This window comes from Marmota monax, unplaced genomic scaffold, assembly GCF_021218885.2.
Source record: "Marmota monax isolate L192 unplaced genomic scaffold, Marmota_monax_Labrador192_F-V1.1 WCK01_AAM20220418_F8-fsc00123, whole genome shotgun sequence".
Taxonomy (NCBI): Eukaryota; Metazoa; Chordata; class Mammalia; order Rodentia; family Sciuridae; genus Marmota; species Marmota monax.
This window is the reverse complement of record NW_026692159.1, coordinates 4,153,603-4,177,062: the sequence shown is the minus strand read 5'-3', so window position 1 is coordinate 4,177,062 and position 23,460 is coordinate 4,153,603.

The window sequence follows — 23,460 nt, the reverse complement described above, 5'->3', positions numbered from 1 at the left end:
TTACTAATCATCAGATGAAACAAATCAAAACCATATGAGGTATAACCACATATGTGTTATGGCTATTATTAAAAAGCAAAACAAAACAAAGAATACCAAGCATTGGCAAGAATGTGGGGAAAACAGAAGTATTTTGCACCATTGGCAGGAATCTAAATTAATATAGCCACTGTGGAAAACAGTATGGTGGTTGATGCAAAAATTGAATATAGAAGTACTATATGTTCCAGAAATAGAAGTTCTAGATATACATCGAAAGAAATTGAAATCTGGATCTTGAAGGGACATGTTATTTGAAATAGCCAAGATGTGTAAGCAACCTAAGGGTCCACTGACGGATGGATAAATGAAGAATATTTGATGTATACATACAGTGGAACATTGATCAGCTTTTAAAACTACAAAAATCCTAATTGTTTCCTTTGTTGTTCAACTTTTTAATTCTATGTCACTACACTTATTGATTCTTGGTTTTATTTTTTGAGCTTTAATGGTCTAACTTAGGATGTCAGTGCCTGCACAGATATATAGAAGTACTGAGCGTAAAGAATCATGCTAAGTGAAATAATCCAAACTTGAAAAGTCAAGAGTCAAATATTTTCTCTCACATGTGGAGGCTAGAGGAAAATAAGTAAATAGGAGAGGGTATCCCAAAAGAAGAATGGAATTCACAGAGAGAGAGATGACAGATGGGAAAATGGAGGAACTGCTAAATGAAACTGACCAAGTTATAATATGTACATATATGAATATACCACAGTGAATTCCACATTTTTGTATACCTATAGAGCACCAATTAAAAAACAATAAATAAATTTAAGGAAGACCTGTAAAATAGAGGAAGGGGAATAAGGGGAGCCAGAAGGGAAGGGAAAGAAGAAGCAACTGGGGACTAAAATGGAACAAATTATTTAAAAATAAATAGAAAAATTCTGCCATTTACAACAACATGGATGAACTTAATGCTACTAAGCTAAATGAAATAAGCCAGATACAAACACAGATAGACAAACAATACATGATACCACTTATATGAGAACTGTAAAATAGTCATAATCATAGAAAAATGGTAAGTTTGTGAGGGGTTGGGTAAATGAGGAAGAATTCAGTAAGTGGTACATAGTTCCAGTTACATGAGATGAGTAAGTCTAATAGATCCACTATTCAGCATAATGCTTATGGTTAAAATAATGTATATTTAAAATGTTGCTAAGAGTTCTTAGCACAAAATAAGTCATTAATAATAGTAATCAAAATAATAATACAACAGAGCAAGATAAATATTTGGAGATGATGTATTTATCACATACATTGTGGGCATACTTAAAAAGCATACATTTATCTCCAAAGTCATCAATTTGTACACATTAAGTACAATATTTTGTATGTTGAGTAGATTCAACAAAGTGGTTAAAAAATTGTATGTAGAATAAATAAATTAGTGATTATAAGGAAAAAAAATATAGTGGAGGGCAGAGGCATCTGGAATTGGATCCAGGAACAGAAAAAGGACTTTAAATGGAAAACTCAGTGAACAGTGAACAGTGAATGAAATCTAGAGTCAATTTTGGTTTCTTGGTTGTGATAAATGTTTTATGATATGTAAGGAGTTAACAAAAGGGACACTGAATTATGGATGTGTGGAAAATCTTTCCATATTAATAGTAATTTTTTTAAAAAAACAGGAACGATATTGTAAAACAATGTGCATGTACTTAATGTCACTGAACTTTCAAATTAAATGCTTAAAAGGGTCAATTTTATGTTATGCATATTTTACCACAATAAGAAAATAGATACATCTGCTCAGGGAAAATCATAGTAAAATGAATGAGATAGTACATTTAAACATGATTTGGACTTCATCAGTGTTGCTGGCGCTGTACTAAAAATAGTTATTTTTATCTCCACTGTTACTGATGAGTCCACTGTGGTACCATGAGTATAGGTAATTATCATATCTATGCCTAGTCCTAGTGTTTAAGAGAGAAAACCTGGGGTATATATTTTTCAAAGAATGATCCAGATGAGTCCAATGATCAACCAAATTTGAGAACCACTGCTCTAAGGCTTTTATATTCACTGCCTTTAAAAGACTATTTCTCTTATCCTGAAGATGAAAGTATTTTCTTATTTAATGTGGAAACTGAGACCTAGACAGACTATTATGGAATAAGGTCAAAGCACTGAAAGCTGCAATGAAGCTAGCATAGCAAGGTAGAAGAAGAAATGTCACATAACTGGATCAAATATCATACTCCAGGTAAAGCTCCAACTACAGAAGGGTAATTTCCCCCTGGAAATTCATGGTCTTGTTTCACAGACTGAAGTGAGCTCCATAATATCAATTTGAATATTTAGCTACTTCCTGTCGTCTATCTCCATAAAAGTCATTGATTACAGGGACCTCTGGTCACCAGGGAATTTTCAGGTGGAGTAAAAAGGCAATTAGAGCCTGACTTCATGGATGATTTAAGGCAGTATGCTAGGAAGTTCAGAACACTAGCAAGCAAATATTTAAAGAAACAAACAATCATACTTCCTATTTCACTGAAAAAAACAGAAACAATTAGAAGAAACTTCTGCAAATTTCCAGTACTATATCTCCTCACCTACCTATACTGTTCCCATATATACTATATGTTCTACTATAACTGTTCATCTATTGTACACCTTTACAAAGGCCAATATGTCCACATTTTGCATTAGGTCCCAAACCACCTCAACTACTAAGAAGATATTATTCCAGTGTCATGGCTTTTCCTGCCAAACATTTCACTTTGGAAGACAGCATGCTGCTCTTTCTCCCATCCATTAAAATAATCTAACTAAATAAAAAAAACACCAAAACAAAGATCTCTCTTGATCTCTTGCTTACACAACCTTTTTAGTGGTGTAATACATTTCTATCCCCTCCTTCACTGCAAAGCTCTTTTTTAAAATAATTTTTAGTTGTTGATAGAACTTTATTTAATTTATTTATTTATATGTGGTGCTGAGAATCGAACCCAGTGCCTCACACATGCCAGGCAAGTGGGCTACTGCTGAGCCACAGCCCCAACCCCACTGCAAAGCTGTAGCTGTTTAAAAGAGTTGTCTATATAGCCTGTCTTAAGTTCCTGTCCTAACATTCTCATTTGTATCCAGGCTCGTCTCTGCTGTTCCACAAATTGTTCTGTTGGCCAAGGTCACCAATATACTCTTCCTTGCTAACTTCAGTGAGGATGTTCCTCATGTTTCAACTCACTAGACTGATTCAATAGTATTTGCCACAGCTGATTACTTCTTCCTCTCAGAAACACTTTCTTCCCTTGGTTTCCAGGATCAACTTTTCCTGTTCCCATACTTGCTGCTCTTTCTGTCTCTTGATTGCTCCTCATCCTCCTTAATGCTAAAATGTGAAAGGACTAGGCCCATACTTGCAATGTTTTCATGTTATCTACACTCACTATACTGATGATCTCTTTCAGTTTCTTAATTTAAAATTCCATGTGTGTGCTCATTGTTACCAAATACATATTGGTAGCTTGGACCCTCTCCTGAACTCCGTATTCCTATATCCATTTGCTTCCTCAATACCACTACCTTGTTATTCACTATGTCCAAAAGAATTGCTAATCTTCTTCCCCCTAACAACCCCTTCTGAAGTCTCTTACATCTCAGTGAATGGCAAGTCTATCCTCCTTATTTCTAAATCCACAAACGATTTTGACTGCTCTTTTTCTTAGACCCCCACATACTGTCTTTTGCATGTCTTCCTGATGAGTCTTAACCTCTCCAATCTAATTTCCACAGTTACAGTCTTAGAAAATTTAAATTTCATTATATTACCATTTAATATGATGTCTGAAATTCTCTACCATGCCACTCAATGGTTGACATAATCTGCCTCTCTCCTATCTGTCACTTCATTCTTCCCTCACTTCAAAAATCCTGTTTTTTTTCCCGCACAACTGATATGCTTGAAATTGACTTAAACTATCTCCAGAAATCATCTGTTTCTCATACTTTTCCTTCTCTCTGAAATGTCCTCCCTGCAAGATGGTCTTTCTAGTATCCCTAAATATGTAAGTGGGATGAATACACCTGATAGTTCATAAAACCCTCATATTTAATTCCTTGGCCAGTGATATAGAAACATTAGACCATACAACTTATATTTTAGTGAAGGAGGTACATCAGTGGACACATGATCATGATAGCTACTGGTCCTAGCATGTGTCCTACAACCAAGAAACTTTCAGCCTACAAATGATGAGATAAAAAAAATGTAAAGACACAGCTGGAGTGCCATCTTAATGGTGATAACCTACTGAAGTAGGTATCCACCTCAAGGACCCAGAATGCCCTCTAAATTAAGTGCTATTACATCAGGTTATGCCCTCAGTAGTTATAATGCATCACCATCATTTGCCATCATTACTAGTAAGCCATATTTAGAACCTGTCTTCCCTGTTCCATAACTCTGGGCCCTGAATGTTTATCAGTCTACTTTCCAGAGGAGAAGTGATTACACCATGGGACATAACAGGGTTCTCATTAAATGCTAGGATATGGTTTGTAGCATTCACTTGAGGCTTAGTGTGCCAAGAGACTAACAAACAGAAAGGAGTCACTCTCCTGGTAAGCATCATGGGTCCTGTCCTTCATGAGGAAGATTGAGTTGCTATTGCACAATGGGGCTGAAAGGACACATTTGATGATCAGGTGATCTGCTTACATTTCTATTGTTTTCCTAGTCTTGATAGTAAATGACCAGGTGTATTTCCCATAACCTGATAAGAACCTGATAACTTAGGTTCCAGATAGATCAAAGATGAGTGCCTGAGTCAACCCAGAATATCACCCATCAAGACTAAGAAAGGTAATGTTTGAGGTTGAAGTTTTTGAAGAACGTAATATGTAGTAGGGAAATATTGAGTATGGGGCCATGAAAACAACTTCAGCATGAAGCTGTGGTTCCTCTTATAGGTGTCTCTGGCAAATGTCCTCTAAATTCTTAAAAGATAAGCTACGAGGAGGTTTATGACACAAGCATATCTGAGGAGAACAAGGGGTGGCTGGTATTATGGGTGCTGTGTGACACTGCCAAACCTACCATTACACCCATATACTTAAAGAAACTGAATCACTTATTATTCCAGCTTGAGCTCTTGAGATATTGTTGGCCATCTACTATAAGCAGATTTATTCTTTGGAGATTGTGCTTGGCTGAAGAGAACGGCCTTTGCAAAGGTTGCATCTTTTACCCAGGACAGCATTAGAAAGTACCTGTCTCCAATGATGGGCTGATTCAGTGGCACATATATTCAAACTCATTTTGGAATAACTCTTAGGTGTCAGTCTACCTTCAGTGCTCTTTCATAAAATCAGTTGAGGCTTTTGTTATGATTGTGTCATGGACCAACTTCTTCCCAAATCTGCTTCATTTATTCTCCCATAGGTATTTCTTCTGAGAAAAATTTCAATAAATCCACTACACACTTGCAGAATAATTCTCTACTTCCTTTTAGGACCCACAAGGGGTAATATTTCTACCATTTCTTCTGAGCAGAGAGCATTTGCTTGACCAGTGTGCCATCAGTAACTACAAGAGTGTTTACCAAATAAAATATGAAGAAATTACTCCCTCATGACATGACCAAATGGTTTCACTCTGGGAAACTGAATTGCAATATGGGGTCAGGAGGACATACAAGTAAACAGAATGGTTTTATGGGAATTAGGGAGAAAAGTAGGATGATTTGTATGGAATATTCTGGAATTTGCTTGGGTTTAAAAGCTTTATGAAAAAAATTATTCTAGCTGATTCTAAATCAATGTAAGTAAAGTAGAAGGCACCATGAGACTATGAATAGAATTTCCTAAAATTACTCTGTATTGCCTCACCAAGGTTTTAATTTTTCTTCTGAGTGTTTTTAGTTTGGTCAGCTATATGGATAATGATTACTACTGTTTATTTCCTAGGATTATTTAAAAATATCTATAAATTATTTATTGAAATTTATGGATAAGTTAATAAAATTCTTTTAAATAAATTATGAGTCTTAATATATTATAAAATTTGTTGAATTCTTATATCAATATCAATATAAAGAGTAAGTATCTGAAGCTCATTGGCAATAACCAAGACTAATTTTGTGGACAGATAACATTATTTAATGATGAATCATTATAATGAGAGTTTTTCACTGGGTCCATTAGGTACATATCATTTTTTAAACAGACTTACCTGCATGCTGTATGTACTTCTATGCTTGCCTGCTCTTTTGATGTGTGCAGTATACCAAAGTATTCACCAAATAGTGGCTAAGCAGTCTCATTATATTTTCTGTTGTTCTCTTTCCATTTTTAGAGAATATTTTCACAGTTAATATACTTGGGCACTTATAAATATATTCAAATTCTCAATGTGGCTTTTGGTGTGTGATATTGCACTGTATGAGACACTTTTCATATATTTCCTTTGATGACACAATTTATTTCTGGGCAAAGCTTTTGCATGGGCAATGCTACTCTATTGGCATCATATTCGATGACTGTAACAACATCTTTTTAACAAAAATTCAATTTGAAATGATTTGCCTCTTTTTATCTTTCCAAAGACAGGACCCAGTCTAGAATCTAGATTTAATTTGGTAGGACTTAACTTATAACAAAAGTGTGTGTGTTGAATGCCTCTTCCCATCTAATTTAATACCTCTAAACTGATCTTTGAGGACTGAAATTATTGTACCCATTTTTTAGATTTAAAAATTGACTTTAAGCCAATCTGCTAACTTGCTAAAGATCAAAAAGAACCAAGATTTAAATCCAGGTCTGATTCTAAAGTCCATACTTTTTCTACTGCACTTCTACTCCTTTGTCATACAAAAGACAGAAACAATAATACTATTTTATAATAATGTGTGTGTGTGTTTGTGTGTGTGTGTGTGTGTGTGTGTGTGTGTGAGAGAGAGAGAGAGAGAGAGAGAGAGAGAGAGAGAAGGAGAGAGAAAGAGGTAGGGTGGGTAGGAAGCAGAGAGACAGAAAAAGCATGACAAAGACATAATGAAATGGAAATATGATCATGAAAATGTTGTATGAATTGCAAAGTACTGTCCAAATATGATACATTGTGACCAAGTCAGCTACCAATGAATTGTATGCTTCACTTTATCATCAGTACATGCATTAAGATACCTATACCTTTTTGAGGGAAACTTCTTTTGGAAGGAAAAATAGTACACGAGAGGGGTATTAAAAATTACCCATGAAGGTATTACTTATAAAGGTATTTGTTTGAAGGTCTTATGTATTTTTACAAGGACTAGAGGCTAAAAGGTGATGTTGGGAGAGATCCAAGTAAGAGATAGGAGATCAAAAGTATATGAACCCATCTCCTTTTGTCTAAAAGGAATGTGCCCCACACTACATTTAGCCAAAAACATCATCTTCAAAGACTTGAGGGGTAGATCTGATCTTTACATGGCACTTGGGGTCACTGTTGTTATTATCATTTTATAGATATTTTTTAAATTTAAAGTCCATTTTATTTGATATTAGGATGGCTACTCCTGCCTTGTTTTGGGTTCTATTTACATAGAACATCCTATTCCATTCCTTCACTTTAAGTCTGTATGTAATCCTAGAATTGAAGTGACATGGGGCTGGGGATGTAGCTCAGCGGTAAAACTCTTGCCTAGCAGGTATGAGGCACTGGGTTCAATCCTGAGCACCACATAAAAGTAAATAAATAAAGGTATTGTGTTCATCTACAACTAAAATAAATTTTTTAAAAAAGAATTGAAATGAAATTCTGATAAGCAACATATAGTTGGGTTTTTAAATTTTGTTTTATTTTAAAACATTACTCCATATCTTTTAAAATTTATTCTAATTAGTTATATGTGACAGTAGAATGCATTTTGACATATTATACGTAAATGGAGTATAACTTCTCATTCTTATGGTTGTACATTTTGTAGTTACACCAGTCATAAATTATGTATGCACATAGGGTAATGTCCCATTCATTCTACAATCCTTCCTACCCCCATACCGCCTCCCCTCCCTTCATTTACCTCTGTCTAAGCCAAAGTACCTCTATTCTTCCCTAGCCCCCCCCCACCCCTTATTATTAATTAGTATCAACATATCAGAAAAAATATTTGGCCTTTGGTTCTTTTGGATTGGCTTATTTAGCTTAGCATGATGTTATCCAGCTCCATCCAGTTAGCAGCCAATACTATAATTTCATTCTTCTTAAGACTGAGAAATATAGATTTTTTACTCTATTAGAATACCACATTTGGTGACAATAAGCAAGTTTCCATTAAATACATTAAATATTATTGTAAGACTTCAGGCTCAAGTGTGTGTGATTATATATATATATATATATATATATATATATATATATATATATATATATATTAGTTGTAGTGAGACACAATACCTTTATTTTATTTATTTATTTTTATGTGGTGCTTAGGATTGAACCCAATGCCTCACACATGATAGGTGAGAGCTCTACCGCTGAGCCACAACCCCAGCCAAGATATGATGATTTTTTTTAAGCCGCCTTTTTTTTAATTGGTTGCTCAAAACATTACAATGCTCTTGACATATCATATTTCATACATTTGATAAACACTAGCTTAAGCTTCAGTATTGTGTGCCATTATTGAGTACAGACTGGATGCTTAAAGAAGGAAAAATATCATTGGGTAATTGTTTGTGGAAGCATTAGATGTACAACTAAGGTTTTCTTTCTTTCTTTTTTTTTTTTGTTTCCCTTGACATTCCTATGTCTTTCACTTATATATTTTGTTTGACTTAGGAGAAAACACCCCTTCTTGTCTTTTTGTGTGGAACAAAATCAAAATTAAAATACTGGTACTCTTCAGGCTGGGCAACATAAAGCTCTCTGTTCAGCAAACATGCATTAACTGCTTACAGCCTGCCAGATTCTGAAGTATATATCAAGATTACAAAGATAAGAAAATTATTGAGCTATAATGACATTGCTATAATAATGATAAGTACTAAGTGCTGTAAGAACAGTGAACTGATAACCTTGAACACATTTTATTTAAATTTAAGTGTAATACAATTTGCTTGTGTTTTATCTGTAAACACCAGTGCTGCTATATAACCATTGTGCTTTCTGTTTGAGAAAAAAAAAACTGACTTGTTCAATATTCTTATTTATGCAAGTGTATAGCAATAAAATAAAAAGCAACTTTCAGAAATTTCAGAATCCTAATGAATGTTGTGCACTTTCCCATCATAAAGCTGAACAAGCTAATACTGGTATCAAATACTTTTTTGGATAGTTTATAAATCAGTATCAGAGAAAAACACTGATTGGCTCTTGATGACATCATAGGAATTTCTGGGCAGATAATTGTTGCACCAATCATGGAAAACAGATCCCCATGTGAGGTAGACACAGTACTCAAATTAAATATGCCCAGTGTGTGACTAATCTTTGACTTCAGCACAGATTGATGACCACATTTAAATGATTGGTATCAGTGAGCAGTACATAAGTTTCTGCAGGCTTGCTTGATTTTATAGCTTATCACAAACATGACAGTGATTTATGTGATTTCATAATATTATTATAAAGCTTTCATAATTATGGATTGTTGGATAAAATCTGAATCAACAGTAAACCTGGAAAATAGTAATAATACAGATGGCATGAATTAATTATGGCTTACTAAATGTAGTTTAGTAGGAAAAATAGTTCCAGTGTAGAGCCCAGGGATGAAGTGAACATTATAAAAGGTGGATTGAAGGTTTGAATCCAAGGGGTTGGCTCATTTGCAACCCTCAATTTTCTTTCTGTTTATATCCTACTTTTCTTTTTATTAACTCTGAACTTTATTAGTCATTTTAAGCTTTATAAGTAATTGGGGAAATTAATTGTTTTCCTTTTTCTGAGTTATTATTGTAATGTTCATTTCTGTGAATTAAATAAAGCATTCTTTCTTCACCACCAGAATGTAAGTATATAGACATAATACCTCAAAGAGTCATTCAAAAGGACCATATTCATGTTGATTGTGATTACTTGCTGGGTATCTAATCCCCATATATGTTTTTTCAAAGGTCTTCCTACTTCCAGAATTTTCTTATAGACCTAATGTCAACAGGTCTTATGTAAAATGTTTAGCATTAACAATTCATCTGTGTATATTATTTGGTTTCTTTGGAGGATGCCCTGTGAGGATTATGTATGTTGGCCATATTGCTCTACCACATAACTTCTTAACAACAACAACAACAAATAACCCTTACTTCTATTAAAAATTAAGATAGTTTTGCTTAATAAAAATCTAAGTATGCTGGTACAGTGGAGTACACCCGTAATCCCAGTAACTAGGGAGGCTGAGGCAGGAGGATCACGAGTTCAAAGCCAGCCTCAGCAACTTAGTGAGGCAATAAGCAACTCAATGAGAGCCTGTCTCTAAATAAAATAAAAAATAGGGCTGGGATGTGGCTCAGTGGGCAAGTACCCCTGAGTTCAATTCCTGGTATGCACACACACACACACAAAAAAAAAAAAAAAAATTAAAGTGTGTCATGACATGACCCTTAATAAAAGCACTGGAATCATCGTGTTTGTGGAAAAATTTGTGTAGCATAAAATTTAACATTAATTTTTTTTAATATTTAATAATTTAGTTGTAGTTGGACACATACCTTTATTTCACTTATTTATTTTTATACAGTGTTGAGTATCAAACCCAGGGTCTCGCAAATGTGAAGCAAGTGCTCAACCACTGAGCTACAACCCCAACCACACATTAAACTATTTTAATGTGAACAATTCAGGAGCATCTGAATCATTCACATTTTAAATATCTGTGGGAAACCACTTTAGCCTGAAAATCAAAACAAACACTCTTCTGAGAACTTCACAACCCCAAAGTTCTATAGGACAGTGTTATTATAACTCATCCTAGCACCAGTCAGCCACTCCAAAAATGTGAGTAATTATTCATATAACTAAAGCAAATCTGAGTAATGGGGGATGGGAATCCATTTGTGTATTCTGCTTTCTCATCCAGGCTCTCTAACTTCTTCATTCATTTGAACTTTTCTAAATTACTGTAAATATACAGTTAGGTTTCAGAATTCCAAAACAGGTAATTCTGATAGTTTTTTAAAAATTTTTTGTCAATATTTATTTTTTAGCTGTAGTTGGACACAATACCTTTATTTTTATCTATTTATTTTTATGTGGTGCTGAGGATAAAACCCAGGGCCCCACACATGCCAGGTGAATGCTCTACTCCTGAACCACAACCCCAGCCCATAGTTTTTTTTTGTTTGTTTGTTTTATTTTGTTTTTTTGTTTTTTGGGTTTTTTTTTTTTTTCAGTTTACTGGTTGTTTTGGTGGATGTGCTACTCTGTCATTTTGTGTGACATCCTCTTTTGAGAGTTTCACAAGTTTTAGTTTAGTAGTGTATTTAATTTTTGTTGACTTTCTAAGATTATGTCACTAGTGAAATGGATTCCTGGTGACATGAGAAGGCAAATGAAAATTTTCAGGTTGGGAAAATTTGTTCTAACAGAAGTTTAACAATAGTAGTGGTGGTGATTCTTTCACATGGGAGAACTTTCAGTAAATGAGAGAGCACACAAATAATGATAAGGACATATCCATAGCCATAGGATATAGGTATCTGAATAAAATCTAATTTGCAATGGAAAATGTCCCACTGAGGATAGGTTTCTTCCTTATACCACCTTTATATTTGCCAAGTTCATATCTTTGGAAGATGAAATTATATTATCTGGTCTAGGTAAGGAGTGAGGTTTCCTCTCCAATGCTAATAGGTTGATTTTTTTTTCTTTCCCATGATGGGTAATCTTGTGAAAGTCACAAAGTAAAGTTCAGTCAAGGGACATAATAGGGAATAAATGACTATTCAGGTATTTCCAAAGCCCATCTGTGTGAATAAAATATGCTTATCATATCCAATTAGCTTTTTCATCTTCAAGAACCTTTAATTGAAAGATATTTCTTTCCTCCTTTAGAGGGTAAGTTGGTAAGCAGAATGGATTTTAATATCTTGTCTGATTGTGTTGGGATTTAGATCAATTTATAAACTGCTAGTTTAAAATATTTACCAACTAATGAGTTTTCCCTTGCCTTAGGTATTTATTGCCCATGTGAGCTTCAATTCTGAATAAGACTACCTCTTGTAGAATAATAAGGCCTCTAGGAGATCAGCTGCCTATTTTCTATTTTGAATTGGTGTCTCAGGTGCAGTCTCAAATCCCTTTGCTTTTCATAACATGGTAAAGCCCTGCGACCAAAATAACTGACAAGAACAATTTAGAAGAGGAAAAGTTTATTTTGGCTCATGGTTTTCAGAGTTTCAATCCAGGGTCAGGCAACTCCAAAACTATAGGCCTGAAGTGAGGTGGAACGTTGTGGTAGAAGGGTGTGACACAGCAGCTTAGGACATGGCAACCAGGAAGCATAGAGTACTCTACTCACCAGGCATAAAATATAAACCCCAAAGGCATGCCCCCAATGATCTCCTTCCTTCAGCCACATCCGACCTGCCTATAGCTACTACTCAGCTAATCCACTGATTAGTTTACAACTCTCATGATCTAATCATTTCACCTCTGAGAATTCTTGTGTTATCTCCCATTTCAATCACAGTTATATGACTAGTCCAATTCACAGAAACAGATAATGGTGGTAATTACCATTGGCTTGGGGAAGGAGAAAATGGAAAGTTTTTTTTAATGGGAATATAGTTAGTTTATTTTGGAAGATAAAATAGTTCTAGAGATTGGTTGCAAGAAAATGTAAATGTATTTCATACTACTGAACACTACTCTTAAAAATGCTTAAAATGGTAAATTTTACATTGTATGTTTTTACCACAATTAGAAATATTCTAAATATGTTTATATAAATACTGACCTTAAGAAAAAGCATTTTGAAAGGATTATTTCAAGACAGGGAATGGGAATGTTATGGTTTGAATCTAAACTGTTCCCCAAAGTTTCAGGTGTTCAAAGGTGTGGCTTTTGGTTAATCCATTGATAGATGAATGGACAACGGGGAGGTGGTGGAAACTGTAGGTAGATGGGTTACAGTTGGAAGAATTAGGCCACTTGGGATGTGCCCACCTTCCTGGCTGCCATGTGCTGAGCAGCTTCCCTCAGTCCTGTCCTCTTATCATGATGCTCTGTCTCATCACAGACCCACAGCAACGGAACCAGCTGACCATGGACTGAAACCGCTCAAATTGTGAGCGAAAATAAACCTTTCCTCCTATAAGTTGCTCATATCACACATTTTCATCACAGTGAATGCTGACTAACACAGCAACTATTGCAATGAGAATTCTCTATTAAATCTGCAAGTGTCAAAGTTCTGTCAGAGCAGGGATTTCTTTTATAAGGTTGAGAAAACAAAACCAGAAAGAACCAGGTGATGGGAAGTAAAATGAAAGAAGATAGTAATGGGAACCCAGATCAGAGACTGATTTTTAGAATAAGATCAACATATTCTTGGGAGGGCACCTAAGGTAGAGATTTTATGCTGGCTCAGAACAAAGTTCAAGGAGCTAGAGGAAGGAGAAAAATTTAACCAAAGTTTGGTTAACAAGCATTTTGTTCTGATTAGTAAAGACAAAATAGTCAGCTAATTCTTTATGGGGAAAGTAATGAGAATTTGAAGCCTCTGTGTCTGATCTTATTATAGATAAATGTGGAGGGGGAGTTATCCTCCAGTATTATCTAAGGAAGGGTATGGTTTTTTGCGGTAAAAATGTTTCTCAGAACACAAGTTTGGGGGTATTTTTTACACTATTCTTTCCCTCCAGGACCATAGGGCTAAAGTAAATTTCAACTTTGTCAGGTGAGTTTTCTATACTTGCAACTAAAAAGAATCGTAAAACATTTGTGTAAAAGTGTTCCTACACTGTGACTTGCTTTCCTAAGTTTTCTCTAAGGATGAACTATTAATCTCCTGTTACCTTCTTGTAGGTTTCCTCTATCTCAAGATTGGAAGATAAGGGGGGAAAAGCACAATAGTAAACAACAGAAAACACTGTTGAAATCAAAATATAAATGTAAATATTTACCTCACTAGTGGTGGCCTTGGATCCCAAATCAAAGAGTATTATTTGTTTCTACTTCATCCTGGTGTCAGGAATTTGGGATACCACAGTCACTTGCAAATTTGTATTTGAACGACAAAAGAAATTCAATATTACCACAATTCTCATTTTCCTCATTTCATATTGATTTTTTGTTACTTCCATCCCCACACACAGAGTGATCTCAACTTAATCCCTACTCTTATTTTTAAAGCCAAGAGATCTGAGTAAACATTGACAATACTCTTCATCTTCAGACTCAGTGGGAGGGGTAAAGGTGGTACAGATTTATCAGTCACAGGGGCTATCTCTATGGGGAGCTTAGTGGGCTTACCCATTTGACTACCCCATGCTCCACTATCTGACTACCAGTATCTTGTGGGTGCAAAAGGGAAGTGGAGAGTCAGGTAGAGCACATGGTCAGGATAGGTAGATGCTTCCCACTGGTACCCTCAGGAGAGATTCATGGTGGGGTGATTAGGGTTATTATGGGGGCTGTAGTGCCTGTAAATCTGTGGTAAAGCAGTGTGGACACCCTGTCCCATATGGTACAGCACAGCAGTAGTGAAGGCAAAGAGCCCAGTCACCATTGTTACATCACTCTCTGCTTCTCAATCTGTGATGAAGGGTGTACTTAAACTGCATTATCACAGCCAACATGAGTGCAGCATGAGCTCCTCTGGCCACCATACAACAAAAAAGTGGTCCTTCTGCCACTGATGCTTACACTGTTATCTGGGCAGTGATTGCTGTTAGAACACCCTGAAGGAATGACTCTGTAGAAACATGCCCCATATTGCATCACTTCCCTATAGTAAGTTTAATATTATCTTCTGTCGTGTAGTTAAACTATCCAAATTTCTATTTTGTTTTACTTTTCTTAGTGCATTAGAGTTATACAAAATACTTGAGTTCATTTTGATATAATCATACATGCATAGAATTTAATTTGATTCATTTTAGTCCATGGTACCTCTTTTTTCCCTTCTGTCCTCCCTTCCCCTATTCCCTTTCCACTACTCTGCTGGCCTCCCATTTATTTATTTATTTATTTATGCATTTATTCATTTATTTATTTATAATTGCTGTTTTTTTAAAGAGAGAGAGAATTTTTAATATTTATTTTTTAGTTTTCTGTGGACACAACATCTTTATTTTATTTTTATGTAGTGCTGAGGATCGAACCCAGCGCCCCGTGCATGCCAGGCGAGCGCACTACTGCTTGAGCCACACCCCCAGCCCATAATTGGTGTTTTATAGATACATATAAAGGTAGAATTCACAGTGGTGTATTTATACACAAACTATCTAAATTTATTATACATAAACTATCTAAATATTCTCTGGAAGGCTCTGGACAAGGTGATATTAAAGAGAACCATATTTATTTTTCTTCACTGACCTTCTACCTGTTTGAGTGGCATAAAGCATTTATCATTACCAAGAAACTACCTAGAGTTTAACAATACTTTTTGGGTACAATTCAGCTTGAGGAGTCTGCCAGTCTCTGTTCCCATTGCCATAGGACCTTCAGCATTGGTTGAGGAACTGCTTTTTAGATGGTTTAGAGTTTCTTTATTGGCCCACTCACTGCATGGTATCATTCAAGTAGTTCAGGCTAAAGGTTAGGACCTACATGCTCCCTCAGAAACTAAAAAAATTCTGTAAACAATCTGTAGCATTCCCTAAGACCTACTGGTGAAGTATGTGAGTCTCTTGCAAATAATTTTTTTGCACTTCTTGAGAGTGTCCCATATGAACTTTTGGCATTAAGCTCAAGTGACATACACTATCCTAGATTGTCAACCTGCCCAGTGTTAAGATAGAAAATGGTCAATTACAATAAGGAGCCCAGCTGAAAATAACAATCCAGAGGAAAGGAGAAATAGAAATTTATTTTAATTCAATGTTCCTTCTGAAACTTTCAGGTGGTGTTCATAGGAATTGGGTGTTATAATTTCATTAGTTTTATACTTGACTACATATGATTCTCTAAGTTTACAGGTAATCTTTGGTTGCTAATAGCTGCATGATTTAATAAAAGTTGTTTTATCATCAATCTTAGGTGTTCCTAGTAGTGACTGGAATTTAATTATCATATTTTATTGCTTGATTTTTGGCATTTGGGGGACTATATCTACCTATTGATATAATTTTGTTGGAAATAACTTCAAGAGATTGTGTTTTCTTGTTATATACTGAGAGTTTGCTGTATTTAAAATTTCTTGATATTAGTAACATATCAATTAGATAATTTTTTGTAGAGTGATATGATAATCAGTTTTTTTATACAAATGTTTGATTTGGAGTCAGCTTTTAAAAGGGAGACTATTTCTACTTATTCCTTAAAAATCAATATCCTTTTTATGTATATAAACATAAAATATTAGCTTATTGGAAAAAGTTATCTGTCATATAAACATTCTACTCTTGCTGCTATTATACGTGACTTGTTTTACAGATTTCTTATTACATTATTAGGAGTGATCCAAGCTTGGCTAAATATTGCCATCTATTTTTTTTTTGTTGTTTTAAATTGGGTTACTTACCCTGTATCTCAATGGCCTTATCTACAAACTCTAAACATCATATCATCCTTATTTGTACCCCAGAATTGCAAGTAGATATAACCACAATATAATCTGAGAATGGCCTGCTATTAAGAATTAAATGTAATTTATTTCTAATTTGTAATTAGATTGTGAAAGTTCTCAGTATAGTTCATTATTGAATGCCAAATTAAAATTTTGAATATATGATTTCTCTTGTGAAAGTTTCAATAACAAATTGTTGGGGTATCTTTATTTCAAGAAAATCCCAGAAAAGTCATAGACCATGTAAGTGAGACTCTGTAAAACTGTTATAAGAATTGTATAAATATGATGACTATTAAAGGTAGGATTATGACCCTCTGGGAGATCCCACAGAGGTAGAAAGAAGTTTCAAAGAAATAATAGTTTATCCCAATTGCAACTTTAGGGTCATAAAATTTTGAATGCAAGATATGTGAGCAGAAATCAATTCTACAAATAAAAATGTTTAAATAAAATCTGTGGATTGACTTAACCCAATTTGACTATTCAACAATTCACAGATCATTTAAGTAAATAGGTAACTTCCAGTAGAGAATAAGGGCAAAATATATATTTTCTTTTACCATAATCCTGTCACAGCCTCCTTACTAAATGATAGGTTATAATCAAACCTTTTTTGACAAGATTTTGAGAAGAGTTCAAATTTCTGTAAATAAGCATTCCAAGAGATAGCCATATAACTCTGATGATGCAGCTTTGACTTTAGGCTCTTGGATTCCTGATAGTGTTGTAGATATCACTGCTGGATGCAATGATGCTCTGATGGCAGGGCCCTGGAATAAGACATGCAGTAGAGTATCAAAAACAGTTGGAGAAAGCTGAACTTCTAGGTATTGATGTAGTTCAATAAGACCAGCCAAAATGAAAACAACAAGCCTTTATTTATTTCCTATGACAGTATATGCAGGAGGCTAGAAAGACCATGCATAAGTTTGCTAGGACTGTTGTGAAAAACTATCTCAAATTGGATGACTTAGGCAACAGAATTATTTTGTCTTACAGTTTATGGAGAACTAAATTCCAAGACCAAAATGTTGGCAGAGTTGGTTCTTTTGAATATTGTGATGAGGAATTCTTCCAGGACTCTCTCTTCTTCTAATGGCTTGCCAGCAATATTTGTTGTTCCTTGCCTTGTAGATACATCCACACTGATCTGTGCTTCATCTTCACATGGTGTTTTCTCTCAGTGTGTTCAAATTACCCCTTGTTATAAAGAAATTAGTCATGTTGGAATAAGGCACACTTTGATGACTTCATTTAACTTTGATTACTTCTTGAAAACCGTATCTATAAATAAAGTCACATTTTAAGATACTAGAGGTTAAGAGTTTAATATCTGAGTGTTTTGGGGATCCCAATTCAATCCCTAGTATGCCAGTTCCCTTCAATGTTCCATTTTTCTCTATTGAATGACATTGAGTAAATATCAGACATATCAACACAGAAATGAGAAATTATCTCACTTTAAAGTGACCCCTGAACAAAAGACTCCTGCCATTTTATGGAGCCAATATCCTGAGGGCAGGTAGAATGGGAAAGGCCAGTAGTGGAAAAGATACTGAATACTCAGTCACAGTGGAAAAAAAATGTCTTTAAGTATCCCTAATAAGGGCTGGGGTTGTAGCTCAGTGCTAAAGCGCCTGCCTAGCATGTGGGAGGCACTGGGTTTGATTCTTAGCACCACATAAAAATAATCAATCAATCAATCAATAAATAAATAAAGGTCCATCAATGATTAAAAAATATATTTAAAAAAGTATCCCCAATAAGGTAGTATCAGTAGAAATCTTGGAGTGTCCTGAGTTAGGACCCCATTGATTAAGAGGCTTCTAATGGAATACCATTATGATATTGATATTTAATGTTCCCTCAAAATCTCATGTGTTAGGCAATGCAGGAATGTTCAGAGGTGATATGATTAGATTATGATGAGAGGTGTAACATAATCAGTGGATTGATCCATTTGATGGACTAATAATTTGAATGGAATACTAGGTGATAAATATAGGGAGCTGGAATTTGGTTGTAAGAAGTAGGTTACCAGAGGCCATGCCCTTTTAAGTGAATATCAGACACTCATTCACACATTTTGCCCCTGGGTCTTCTCTGTCTCTGCTTTCTGACTGCTATGAGCTGAGCAGCTTTCCTTTTCCATATCTTTCAATCATGATGTTCTGCTTCCCCTTAGGCCCAGAGCAATGGATCCAGGTGACCAGGGACTGAGACCTCTCAAACTATAAGGCTGAAATAAACTTTCTCTCCTCTCAGTTGTTCTTACTGGATATTTTTGTCAGAGTGATGAAAAGCTGACTAACACAGGTACATCCAATAGTAACATAACCATTCATGAAAGCATGGTCAAATAAGAGGCATGAGTTCTTCAGTGCAATTCCTTTTTAACTGTGCACCAATTCTGGTGAGGAAAAGGCACATTTTCCCCATGTGGTTTACCAGGTAAAGCCTTTGTAATACCAATGTGTGGGCCTAAAGGATCACTTGTAGTATTTAGGCCTGGAGCTGGTTTTCTTAGTGACCTCTACATGTAAAGAGTCACAGAACAAATAATGGCTATACTTCAGGCACTGCTCCAAAGCTAATATGCAGCTTAATTGTTAGAACTTGGTATTTTCAGGGTTGGGGATAGCTCGGGTAGAGTACTTGCCTAGCAAGTGTGAGGCCTTTGGTTTAATCCCCAGTACTGAAAAATAGATAAAATAAAATTAAATAAAAAAATAAAATCTTGGTGTTTGCAAAGCAAAGAAAAAATAACATCTAACCTCAGTAATCACAAACAATTTTTTGTAACAGGTCAGTATGAACTAAGATGTAATACAAACTCAAAGCCATAAATTGTATGACTTTCACTGAAGACTTTTTAAAATTTTTCAACTATTACTTTTCTGAAAGGATTACATCTGGCTGAAAAGTCCATGCCATTTGTTCTGTTTAATGTCCCATCTTCTAAATTTGTTTTGTTATCTGCTTGTGATCTAGTTCATTGCTATATCTTTATAATAAAACTCATATTGAGTATCTTCACCAACATAAGAAATAGGTGATGCTGTTTATATTGTGTTACATAGGGAGACATGACAGCTATTGATGTCATTATTAGTCATGGCAAGATTAGCTATGTGATAAAAGACTGATTCCTCTACTCCTTTTTCATTTGTGTCCAGAAGAAAATCTATATGGTATTATCTGACACCACATAAATGTCTGATCCTATATGATCCATTGTCTTATTGGTTTTAATATGAGTTGAAAAGACCTGCCTAATTAATAATCTCATTAGGGATCATATATTGTGATTTTCCAGTATTAGTTTGATGCCAGTCTGGATTATGGTTAGACTTGAATGAGTAAAAGTGATACTTTTCCTCAAAAATTGGAATTAGTGTATTAATGTTATATTTCTGCATAACAAATTTCCATACACTTAAAGTCTTAAAACAGGACTCTGGTCTTATTCCACACTTGAGTGGATCAGAAGTCTCAGCAGTCTCAACTGGGTTTTCATCTCACAAAGCTAAAACCACACTGTTGGCTGAGGTGAATGACCTTTTATGTGGGTACTCTAGGGAAGAATCTACTTTCAAGCTTACTCATATTGCTGGAAGAATTTAGTCCTTTTGGTTATAGTGTGAGGTCCCCTTTTCTTCAAATGCTGTCAACCAGAAATATACTCAGTTTGTTCCTCAAAACCTCCTATATGAAATTGGGAATATGACCTTATTGACCCCTCCACTTCCAGAACTAAGATAAAATATATTTCTATTTCAAGACAACCAGTTTGTGGCACTTTGTTTTGGCAGCTCTAGGAAATTAATACATATCCAACAACCAAAGAAAATTGTATGACCTAATTCAGAGCCAGTGGGTAAAAGTCTAGAGAAAGGTGTGAATACTAAATGGTATGGTTGATAGTAATCCACCAGTGTAAAATTCTACTGTAGTTTGACCTCCAAATTCTTATGATTCATATCTCTCTTGAATGCATAATGCACTTAATGTATTACCCAGAGCTCTCAAATATCATCCCAAACCTATCATTTGGCTTAGGTTTAGCCTAGAATCTCATCTAAATCAGGTCCAAGTGCAAATGAAGCTCCTTGTTTATAGTTCAAAAAATCTCAATGCCTTCTACACACACACACACACACACACACACACACACACACCTAACATGACAATGGCAAGACGGGTTCATAATATCTCTGATAGGTATAATCTTTCTAAAACAGGATGGGATGTAGAACAGATGATACTTAACATTTATTGGCTCACCATTTCTGAAATCCAACTGAGCAACTGGTATCATTTTACCCTGTTCCAGAGACAAGGATTTTTTTTAAAGAGTTGTCAAAAGTGAATCCAGACTTAGATAAAGAGAAACTTCATTTAAGAGGGTTATTGCAATAGTGGACAAGGTGGATATTGTAATAAGGAGAGGAGAACTATTGCAGTAAAGGGAGGAGGACTTTTGCAATAGAAAAAAAAAAAAACATTCTAATCATGACCTCTAGAAGTGTCTCAAAAGTTATGCATAGGAAGAATTTTCTTTCACAGTTAGGAGTAAACAAGTGTAGGTAGAACCACATGTGAGGAAATAGGATGAATGATAGTGGTATGATCAGAGAGTAGATCAGAGACTATTTTACACTGAGGCTGGCAAGTTCTCAGAAGGGGCTATTAAGGTTGTCTGCTGGCTCAGATTGATGGTGGGCCAATGTTTCTGGACAAGGGTAAAGAAAAGAATCTTAAAGTTTCCTTAGCAATCATTTTGTATTGATCACTGTGAAGAGAAGAGTTTATCTAATCACTTTACAGGCAAAGAATGGGAATTTGGAGAGGCTATGTGTGGCCTTGTCCCACATAAGCAGGGTCAGCATATGATGGTCTTAGATAACAAATGTGCAGAAAGTTTCTTTGTAGTGAACCATTTCCCAGAAAAGCAAAGAATGAGCGGATTTTTAAACCTGTTCTGTTTTCAACAATCATAGGGTTGGTGTTTATTTCAATGTCACATCTATAAAACCCAATAAATATTTCTAACATACTAGGAAATTAGTAGTATTTGGGAATGATAGTTATGTTCTATTTCTTCTTTTACATGTCTGTGTTCTGATTTAGTCCTATTAATACCTGAAAATTCTTTTATGCTGCCTCACTTTCTCCAATAACATTCCCACGTAAGGCTCTTTTCCTGCCAGGATGTTTGTGACATTCCACACCTTAGGTTGTATTTTGAATATTTTAGTTGTATCATTTATTGATAAAACTTGCTGTGTCCATACAGTTAACCCTAAGACTACTTTGTCCATTCAGTTAACCATAGAGCTATCTCTGTCTGTCCTAGGGCTATCTCTGCTTATTATAAATAACCAGGATAATTAATATTCATTTTAGGATAAACACTTGAGACTCATTACACATTTTATGAATAATTACTAGAAATCCTAAGGGTACTCTGAGTAAACTGCAGTAAATAAGGCATTGGTTTATTAGTACACATGTCTATCAGTTTATAATTTTTCACAATTTCTGGAAATGGAACTAATTTGCCCTACACATTAAAACACACAATATTCTTACAGAGTTGGTTAAATAAAGTCAGCATAGGTTGAGAGTACATGAAAGATGAACTCTTAAAATATTTAGTACTTTATAAGACACTTTGATGTGTGACTGGGCTCCATCACATCATTCTCCTGTTTTTGTTGTTATTGCCTTTTTTTTTTTTTGCTGTGATACATTATTATCCACAAAATATTGATTAAACCTCATGGACCACAGTAGTACTTGAAGCTGGGTAAAGGTCCCCTGAGAGCACACATGTCTACAGTTAAGTTGAATAACTGGGTTATCTGTCTTAACTATAGGAATACTATGTGAAAATTAAGACTGAGAAATTTGACTTAGTATGAATGAAATGGCTTTCAGGAATATTATTCCTAGAAAGGGTATTTTTCATGAATTAACCTGGTAAGATTCCTTGCCAAGAGAATAAATGGGTAAACTTCAGGTTTTATACTTATTGTTACTTTTGGGACTGGTTTCCACATCTCTGTTATGTACTACAAAGTCCTACTAATTCACTCTCATCTTAAAATATCCTTGTTACCAATGCCATTATATGACTCAAACAGAATCATTCTAAAGGAGTTTTCAATCAAGAATAATATGCTACTAAGTGTTGGTAATTACCACTATATCTGTTGCTAGTATACCGAAAACAGATATAATTTGATATACTAGGTTATAAACAAATAGACATATCATTGTAGACATACACTTTAGCATAATTTCAAGAGGACACAATCATTTCATCCATCATATATGCCTGGGTCAAATAAGTATTGTGCAATTATAATTTTTTAAAAAGTGGTAATATAGACCTATACTATCAGAATGAGGTCAAAACTGTTTAATTAAATAGGGACTCAATATCCATATCATCTTTTTAATATAGTACAATCAAAAGTTTGTCTTTCTCACGTATACTGAAGAATTTTTTTAATGAACTTGTATGTTTAGGTATATTTTCTGGGAAGTTTTTGTAGTAAAATACAGTAAGATCAAGGTAAAAGAGGTAGTTCTATTTCCCTTTAATTAATCTGATATATCAGTTATGAAATATCACCTCCTGACAAATTTAATGCTCTAGCTTCTAGAATAGTTCAATGACTCAATGTTAATTTGCATCATATGACTATATCTTTATTATGTATTTTAATTTTCAATA